Here is an 8,902-nt window from a genome sequence, read left to right as displayed (position 1 = left end):
AGTACAAATATTTGTAGATTTTCAATTCAAAAAATATCATTTTAATTAAAACACTCTTCAATAATTATACTAACATTTGTATAGTTCAATGTTAGTATAATTAAAAGTTACATGGTCACGCAGTTCAAAGATACATGTATGACCACTTCAATACATCCCAAAACCATAGAGTGCTCTGATTATAATTAACTTTGCCAACTCAATCAGGTTGAGAAGATGCAACTCTGCATGATGCAATGGGACATGGTGCCAGATGGAACAAACATTAGAAGGGCCAAACTTATGAAAACTACTGATAGCACAGAGTATTACACAGAAAGCAAAATACCAGTTCATCGTATTTCTGTTTCCCGCAACAAGATATCAATCAGGCCACAAATTTAACGCAAAGTTTGCGATGCAAGGCCACCAAAGTCAGGGGCGGCTACCAGAAGAAGCAGATACCATGCCTGGTTCATAGTTCAGCACATCCAAAAAACTTCCACTCGCCACAGGCATTGTGCCGCAGATGCAATGCCTGGTTCCTACTTCATCAAATCCAATAAACTTCGACTGCTCCGGAGTGAATAAGCTGCTCTCCACTGTTGAAAAAGGGTCCTCGCATGAAAAATCACTTCCTTGTTTAAAACTTCATGCATTGCCTCCTTCGGGGCCTCTACTCCCAAGAAGCAGCACTTGGCAGCACCTTATGACCTCACAAGCCTCCTTCAGTTTGGAGAACGCCACAGCTACTGAAAATGGCGTGAATCTTGGATTTCCCATTATAGTCACCGTGGTCTCCAGCACCTTTGGGAAGATCGACTTGAGGAAGGCAACCTCGCCTTGCTCCCTCGGAATTCACGGAAGTACATCACTTTGACGTGCAACATAGCACTTTTAGTATGACCCTCCTGGAAATTGAGGCTGAGCTTGAAAGAAAAGAGGTGAAGCGTATGCCTCCAGGCAGGGACGTGTGCGTGTTAAATAGCAACAAGATTACATCGAGGTTGGCAGGTTGTTGTGTTAGCTTGACCCCTCATCGAAGACTATACAAGATAAGGATCTCTAACCTACAACAACCTGCCCAAGTTTACAACACGCACACAATATACACCCTCGTGACACATGTCACGTTACAACTACAACTATATCATTTAACATCCTCCCTCAATCTAAACGTGTCAAGATTGAGATTGTTCTTGAAAGCTTGTAGTTGCCGAATCTGTAATGGTTTTCTGAAACCACCTGCCACTTGGTCCCCTGTTGGGATGAACCTGATTTCCAACAGTTTCCTAGCAACCCTCTCTCTGACAAAGTGAAAATCAATCTCTATGTGTTTCGTCCTTGCATGGAACACTGGATTAGCTGAGAGGTACGTTGCTCCAAGATTATCACACCATAGGCGAGAAGTACTTGACCTTCTTACTCCTAGCTCATTTAATAGAGTTTCCATCCACATTACCTCAGCTGTTGCATTTGCCAGAGATTTATATTCTGCTTCAGTACTAGAGCGAGAGACTGTTGCTTGTTTCTTTGCATTCCAGGATATAAGGTTGGAACCAAAGAAAATAGCAAATCCACCTGTAGACCTTCTGTCATCAGGACAACCTGCCCAATCTGCATCAGAAAAGGCACTAACAGTTGTTGAGGGTGATTTACATATTTTCAGTCCTGTACCAGCACTTCCTTGAATATATCTCAAAATCCTTTTAACCGCTGTCCAATGAAGTGAAGTAGGAGAATGCAGAAATTGACAGACCTTGTTAACAGAGAAGGATATATCAGGTCTTGTCAAAGTTAAATATTGTAGTGCACCCACCACACTCCTATATTTAGTCCCTTCCTCTGGACTTAACAATTCTCCTTCATGCAATGATAATTTTTCTGTTGTAGATAAAGATGTACTGGAGGGTTTACAGTCTCTCATACCTACACGCTTGAGTATATCCGTGGCATATTTCTCTTGAGTCAGCAGTATACCATCATGTACCTGTTTCACTTCTATGCCAAGGAAATAGTGTAATTCTCCCAAGTCTTTGAGAGCAAAATCACTCTTCAAGTTTCTAAGTAGAGCTGAGGTGGCTTGTGAAGATGAGCTAGCAACAATTATATCATCTACATATATAAGCATATAGATGATCACCTTCTCATTTTTGAAGAAAAATAGAGAAGTATCTCCCCTTGATGGTCTGAAGCCAAGTTGTTGAAGCTTTGTACTTAGTCTTGAGTACCACACTCTAGGTGCCTGTTTCAGACCATAAAGTGCTTTGTCCAATTTACACACATGTTGTGGTTTGGTGCCATCCACAAACCCAGGTGGTTGCTTCATGTACACCTCCTCCTCGAGAATACCATGTAAGAACGCATTCTGTACATCCAATTGGCGAAGAGTCCATCCCCTGAAAACAGCAATAGACAAAACAAGTCTAATAGTAGCTGCCTTAACTACTGGACTAAAAGTGTCTTCATAGTCAATTCCATAATGTTGTTTAAACCCTTTTGCTACTAGTCTAGCTTTGTATCTGTCTATTGTTCCATCAGAATTTCTCTTAATTTTGTATACCCACTTGCAATCTATAATGTTCCTACCTTGTTTAGGTGACACTAGATGCCAAGTTTGATTTTTCATAAGTGCATCATATTCTACCTCCATAGCTTTTTTCCAGTTTTTATCATCTAGTGCTTCAGCTAGATCACGAGGTTCACCAGTAGCAGCAAAGTTTACTACCTTGAAATTTTTACCATACCTGACCTTTCCATCTTTAGGAACCAAGGGTTTAAAAATGCCTCTTTGCGACCGTGTATTGGGTCGCTGCGGTTCAACGGCCACAGAAGATCCCAACGCTGTAGGAGATCCTGCCGCCAGTTCTGGACTAGATCGAGCTAGAGAATCCGCCTGGGGATCGGTCCTGCCAGCCCGAGACGACGCCGTTGGTCCAGTTGGCAAGGCAGAAACACATCCAGGCGACACACGCCCGGGAGTCCGCGCCTCCTCATAATTCCTGACGACGACACGTTGGACCCACCCGCGCCAACCCGCGCATCCGACCGCGAGTCTGGACGCGTGTCGCCCGTGGACGGGCTGCCTACACCAGGTGGGGTGGCCGCGCCAGCCGGAGTGCGCGGTTCCGCCTCCGAGTCCGTGCACGCGTCAGGAGCAACAGCGCCGCCGGATCTCTCGGTATCCGCACGTGTAGGCGAATCTGCCGTGCCACCAGATCTCTTGGGATCCGCGTCCGCAGGAGGATCTGCTCCGTGTTCCGAGCCAGGCCAGTTTGGCTGCATCTGCTGCATAAAATCATGACCAAAAATAGTGTTTTCTGCTGCATTTTTTTACCACGACTTCCTGCATCATCAGAACCATTAGTAGTCCTATTAATCAATTGATCATCAACTATCTTTCCCCCGTGATCAGTAGGATTAAGTAGGTCAGGAGGGAGCAAAAGAATCTCAGCCCTTAGGCGAGCACCGGCATTAGGATGAAGAGCCGCAAAAGGAAAAATATTTTCATCAAACACCACATCCCTAGAGATGTATACACGCCCTGTAGAGATATCAAGGCACTTGTAGCCTTTGTGCAAGTTACTATAACCAAGAAAGGCACATTGCTTTGATCGAAATTGGAGCTTATGTGTGTTGTAGGGACGTAGGTTGGGCCAACAAGCACACCCAAAAATTCTAAGAAAGGAGTAGTTGGGAGTTTCACCGAATAACCTAGTGAGTGGTGTTTCATGATTTATGACCTTACTTGGAACCCTATTGATCAAGTAAGTTGCGGCAAGGAAGGCCTCATCCCAAAACTTCAAGGGCATAGAGGCTTGAGCAAGCAAGGGGAGGCCAACTTCAACGATGTGTCGGTGCTTGCGCTCGGCTGACCCATTTTGCTGATGAGCATGAGGGCATGATACGTGGTGTGAGATACCAATTTTGGTAAAGAAGGAGTTCAAATTTTCATACTCCCCTCCCCAGTCTGTTTGGAGGGCAACGATTTTTTTGATCAAAACGTCGTTCAACAAGGTTTTGGAAGTCATTGAATTTCTGAAAAACTTCAGATTTGTGTTTAATGAGATAGATCCATGTGAATTTACTAAAATCATCGATAAAACTCACATAGTATTTTTTTCTGCCTACTGTTTCAACAGCAGGACCCCACACATCAGAAAAGACAAGTTCCAAAGGAGATTTAGATTCACTCAAGGATTGAGGATAAGGTAAGTGGTGACTTTTGCCCTTTTGGCAGGCGTCACATACATGTTTATTGCTATCATTATTAACACACGGGAGTTTATTCTCACTAAGAATCTTCCTAACAACAGTGGAAGAAGGGTGACCTAAACGTCTATGCCACCAATCCAAAGGTGGTTTGGTGACATTGAGCACATGCTCCTGGACGTTTCCCCCGGTGTGTTTAACAGGATAGAGCCCTCTTCTACCCCTGCCTCCAAGTAGAAGCTTCCTCGTTTCCAGATCCTTGATGAGAAAAAAATGAGGGTGAATTTCAACAATAGTATTATTGTCAAGAGCAAGTTTACTTGCAGAAATCAAATCTTTTGTTGCCTCCAGAACATGAAGAACATCTTTTAGATGGAGATTGCGATCTGGGGTAGAAATAGTTGCATAACCAATATGGTCAATGGACATACCTGATCCGTTTGTAGTATGAATCTGATCATTGCCCGTGTACCATTCCCGGACGGTCAGCTTCTCATGATCGCTTGTAATATGGTCGGTTGCACCACTGTCCATATACCAGTTGGTGTCAACTCCATACTGATGAGCAGCCATCTTGGCCGAGCGCTCTTCTCCTCCCTGATATGAAGAATCGTAGCACTTCCAGCACTTCCAAGCAGGGTGGCCAACTTTGCCACAGATCTGGCATACCGGTTTGGCAGAGGAGTTGCTGTTGTAGTTCCCCCTGCCTCCCGAGTTGCCTCGACCACGGCCGTGGTCACCACCACGGCCACGATCACCACCACCGCCTGGTTTGTTGCTGAAGCCGCGACCGCCGCCGCGATCACCATTGCCGATGGCGTTGTTGTTCTTGTTGAAGCCGCGCCCACGCGCCGCCGCATTTGCGGACGACTGAGAAGACCCGCCGCGGAGATTCAGACGAGTCTCAAAACTCAGGAGCTGTGAGAACAGCTCCGGGATCTTGACAGGTTCGACCCTAGAGCACATGGCCGACACCACTGGATCGTACTCCTCATCTAGTCCAGCAAGGATGTGGGAGATCACCACTTCCTCGTCCAAGGCCTTCCCTGAAGCAGTTAGTTCATCACACAGAGTTTGGACCTTACCAACATACTCTGTGATTGTGGAGTTGCCCTTCTGAAGATTGGCTAGGGCAATTCTGATGTTGACGGTCTGCGCCCTGGTGTGCGACGCGAGCATCCCTTGCACCGTGTTCCATAGCTCGGCCGCGGTGTGGCGGGTTGCCACTTGGACGGCCATCTCACGCGGTAGTGTGGTCAACAGGTATGAGAAAACCTGCTGATCCTGCGCGTACCACAGACCGAACTCCGGGTTCGGCCCCTTCGTCTTGGTCTTGCCGTGGTCGCCGGTGACCTCAATGGTCGTGGGCGGGGGCGGCTGCTCGGTGTCGAGGAAGCTTGCCATCTGCGCTCCCCTGATGGCTGAGAGCACCGTGCCGCGCCATAAGGCCTCGTTCCCTCTCGTGAGCTTCTCGGTTGCATTGTGTGCAAACGGAGACGAGGGGAAAGAATTTGCGGAGGAAGAGCTCGCCATGGATGAACCCGAGGTAGGCTCTGATTACCATGAAAGGAAAGAGGTGAAGCGTATGCCTCCACGCAAGGACGCGTGCATGTTAAATAGCAACAAGATTACATTGAGGTTGGCAGGTTGTTGTGTTAGCTTGACCCCTCATCCAAGACTATACAAGATAAGGATCTCTAACCTACAACAACCTGCCCAAGTTTACAACACGCACACAATATACACCCTCGTGACACATGTCACGTTACAACTACAACTATATCATTTAACAGAGCTTACCAGCAGGCCGATTACATTTTCTGGACTGCAAAGGGAGATCAGACCGGTCAGTAGTTGGAGAGCAACTGAGGGAGGTGCACACATTTGGTGAATGAACAAAGCCTCAACAAGTGTCGCTTGAATAACTAGATACAGGATTCACTTTTCACAGCAGAAGAAAACAGAAAGACAGTAAATAGCTCTCAGGGTAATTGACTTCACAGGTCCATGCAAATCAATTAGAACAAACAATCTACAAATGACAAAGTCTTCAGCATGAAGGAACAAGTATTACATGTAATATCTAGAGGAAATTGGTAGGAATGTAAGTAAAACATGAATTAGCTCCTCAGATACATTGGTCCACAGTTGCTATTAGCTGGTTCGGACGAAGAAGAAACTATGTAAGGCAACAGTATTACAAAAGTACATCTTTTCTGTACAAAGGAGATTTACTTTTGGCAGCTGAGGTTCATATATTACATGCAGTGCTCAACTCTAAAAACTGGATGCTATATGCACACATAACTAAATGCTTTCATGTGCATGATGAAACTAGCAGAAAGTGCCAACAACCAAGTAGCAGCTAGTAGAGCAGAGATAAATTTTTTTAAAAAAAAAACAAAGACGGTGCGTGCATTATTCGGCCTCTCATGATTATCATCCACGCATATAAAAGAAAAAAGAAAACACTTCTTCGGTACAACCCCTAAATACAACAACGGCTGAGATCGCTCCGTACACCTTCATTAAAAAGGGTAGGATCGTCCCAGCACATAAAAAAGCCGCCGCCCGCGCGACGGGGCTGTACCCGCGCGACGGGGCTGTACGTCAACTACCCATACACGCGGCCGTCCGCGTACATATGACGACGACCAAAGCAAAAAAAAAAGATGATGCGACCTGTCGAGTGACGTACTCGTGGCGACGTGGCGTCGGCTGGATGGGAAAAAAAGAAAACAAAAAAACACGACGTGACGTGTGGGGATGGGCGGTTGCGTGCCGTCTAAGCGTCGGTCAAGGGCGGTTCCCGAGGCGGCCGCCGGCCCAATGCGCCATTAATGCCGGCATTAAGCCGGGCGTCGGTCACCTACCCGACGGCCTCCCCCACCCACCGACGCCCGTCTTTAAAACGCCGCTTGTCGTCCCGTCTGCCTCCCCCCACTCCACTCGACGCGCCTCGCCCCGCTCGCCCCACTCCACTCGACGCGCCTCGCCCCGCTCGCCCCACCCACCGACACGCTCCACTGCCGACGAGCTCCCTTCCCGGCGGCCTCTATGGAGTCCGACAGCGGCGGCGGCTCGTGGCCGACGATCCTGAGCACGCCGGAGGCAAACGAGCTCATCCGTCTCGGGATGATGGTGCCGCCGGGGCTGTCGTCTGCCGCACGCGTTCCACATCACTGCCGACGGGTACCCGACGAGGGGGCCCGGCGCGTCGCCGGACAAGCTGCGCCGGCACCAGGGCGGCCGGTGGAACATCGTCGGCCGCACGAGATTCTGGAAGGGCAAGGATTACTGGCCCATCGTCGCGCAGGCTCGTCGGGAGTCGCGGACCGGCGGCTCGTCGTCGGGCCCGGGCAGCTCATCATCTGTCGCACGCGGCTCGTCTTCCGCCCCGCGCCGGCCCCGTCGTCCCCCTCCGGCGGCCGCGCCGTCTCCGAGCTCGTCCCACCGTCCGGTTCCCGCCCTCGCCCAGCCCGCGTCCGCTCTCGTCGTCGAGATCCCGCCGGAGCAGTTCACACTGCGCGAGGACGGCGACCCCGACGACTGCCCCGGCTATCTATCGCACTGCGGGCGTTGCAGGCAGAAGCGGTGGCGGCGGCCGCCGCCGCGGAGGTGAGAGAGGCCGTCGAGATGCAGGCCGCACTCGACGCCGCGGTGGCTATGGCGGCGGCAGCAGAGGCCGCCGAGCTGCAGGCCGCACTGGATGCGGCGTCGGCCATCGAAGCGGCGCAGCCGCAGGTTGCTCCGGAGGAGGATGACGGCAGCATGAGCAGCGACGACGGCGACGGTGACGTCGGTGCGGGTGAGATCGTGGACCTCGCCGCCTCCGACAACGATGAGTAGATTAGGTTTAGATTAGGTCGTTTTGTTTAATTAAGTTTAATTAAGTCCTGTATAATTAAGTTTTTTATGTTTTAATGTAAAATGAACCGTTGTTATGTTGAATGAACTGTCGTCTATCGTTATGTTGGAATAAAAATTAGTATGAAATATTATGGGAAAAAGTGAATCATTTTATAAAATAAAAGTGACTAGAAAGAAATTAAAATTAAATAGTTTACCGGTAAAATTGAAAGAATAATAAAAATTATATAAAAAAAAGATGAAGAGAGGAGGAAAGGAAAAGGACAAAAACGAAACTAGAAGAAGGAATTCATTTTTTTTAAACTTAGTATGAAATAATTTTGAATTAAAAACAGTGTTTTTGGACTGTCGACACTGAAAACCGTAGAAAATGCAAACAGACCCAAAATGCACAGAAAATTGGCACGCATGATTCTCATGTAGATACAATGCGATACAAAATTTTTGGTATGTTGAAAGTTACAGAAAAAAGGTGTTCGGTACACACCTTTTCGCACCGAAACCACCGCGTTCCATAGCAAGTGCCAGTGCGGTTTGCCGGAATGCACCCAACTTTTGCCAGCGCATGTGGGGACCTGCACGGGTACCACACGCCAGAGATGAACGAAATCCGACTAAGAACGCATGTTGCTTCACGTCCGGGCAGTGTTTTGGGTGTTTTCAGCCTAGAAAATCATAGAAAATCTGTACAGCGTCGGAACGCGACAAATTTTGGCGTGCGTGCCCTGCATGGTCACTGTGACCCATGGAAAAAAATGAGCAACTTTGGCAGATGCAACGGAGAGACGTACGACCGAGGGTCCCCTCTGCCCATACCGAAACCACCGGGTTCCACACCAAG

At 48.3% G+C, this 8,902-nt stretch overlaps 2 pseudogenes; both read right to left on the bottom strand.

Moving 5' to 3' along the window:
* Positions 1-414: 414 nt before the first annotated feature.
* The window catches only part of LOC119339435, a 21,303-nt pseudogene continuing 12,815 nt past the window's right edge, over positions 415-8,902 (bottom strand).
* Positions 5,094-5,232, bottom strand: LOC119342410 (annotated as a pseudogene).

This window comes from Triticum dicoccoides, chromosome 7B (genome assembly GCF_002162155.2).
Source record: "Triticum dicoccoides isolate Atlit2015 ecotype Zavitan chromosome 7B, WEW_v2.0, whole genome shotgun sequence".
Taxonomy (NCBI): domain Eukaryota; kingdom Viridiplantae; phylum Streptophyta; class Magnoliopsida; order Poales; family Poaceae; genus Triticum; species Triticum dicoccoides.
The sequence above is the reverse complement of the archived record's forward strand: the minus strand, read 5'-3'. Positions and strand labels throughout refer to the sequence as shown.